Here is a 737-nt window from a genome sequence, read left to right as displayed (position 1 = left end):
GGAGGGGGGGGGGGGGTCTCCAGCTAGCTGCATGCACTTCTAGGCATGTTAGTATATACTTGTGCCTTCAATATAAACTCTGTTTGCTTAGGAATTGCAACATCTACTTTTCAAAACTGCACATGGGAGAAGTGAAACTCCAAAACAATATGAACATGAGCTTGTTGCTACACACATGGCTTTGCTTTTTTTGTTGCTTTTACCTTTCACCAAGAAATTTGCAATAATTTTCTAAGCGATCAAACTTGGAGTTCATGATGTATGAAGAAACAGGTTTAAAAAATCTGAAATACTTACTACTGAATTAGCCAAACAGTAGAGCCATGGTGCTAGCCAGGGCTGTGGGTTCGAGTCTCGAACCCACAAGTAAGAACAGAAATCTAAAATAAATTGAATGCAGTATAAGTCACTTTGGATAAAAGCATCTGCCAAGTGCATAAAAATGTCAAATTATTAATACATTTTCATGGCAATGGGTTTTGCACGGACAAACACCACTTTTAACATTTTAACAGAAAATGTGAAATGTATTTGAATTTGATTATTAGATGATGCAGTATCAATTAAAGATTCTTTTTAGGTTTTATATTGTAGTTTAACATATTTTTATGTCCCGTCACCTTGCACTTTGCTTTGCAGTATAGTAAAAGTGAAATAAATAAACACATACTTACATACATAAATAAATGTTTTACTGGTAATGTTAATGTTATACTGCAGAACGGTATTACGTTTTT

This window comes from Sinocyclocheilus grahami, unplaced genomic scaffold (genome assembly GCF_001515645.1).
Source record: "Sinocyclocheilus grahami isolate Dianchi unplaced genomic scaffold, SAMN03320097.WGS_v1.1 scaffold4007.1, whole genome shotgun sequence".
NCBI classification, from domain to species: Eukaryota; Metazoa; Chordata; class Actinopteri; order Cypriniformes; family Cyprinidae; genus Sinocyclocheilus; species Sinocyclocheilus grahami.
This window is presented reverse-complemented; position numbering follows the sequence as displayed.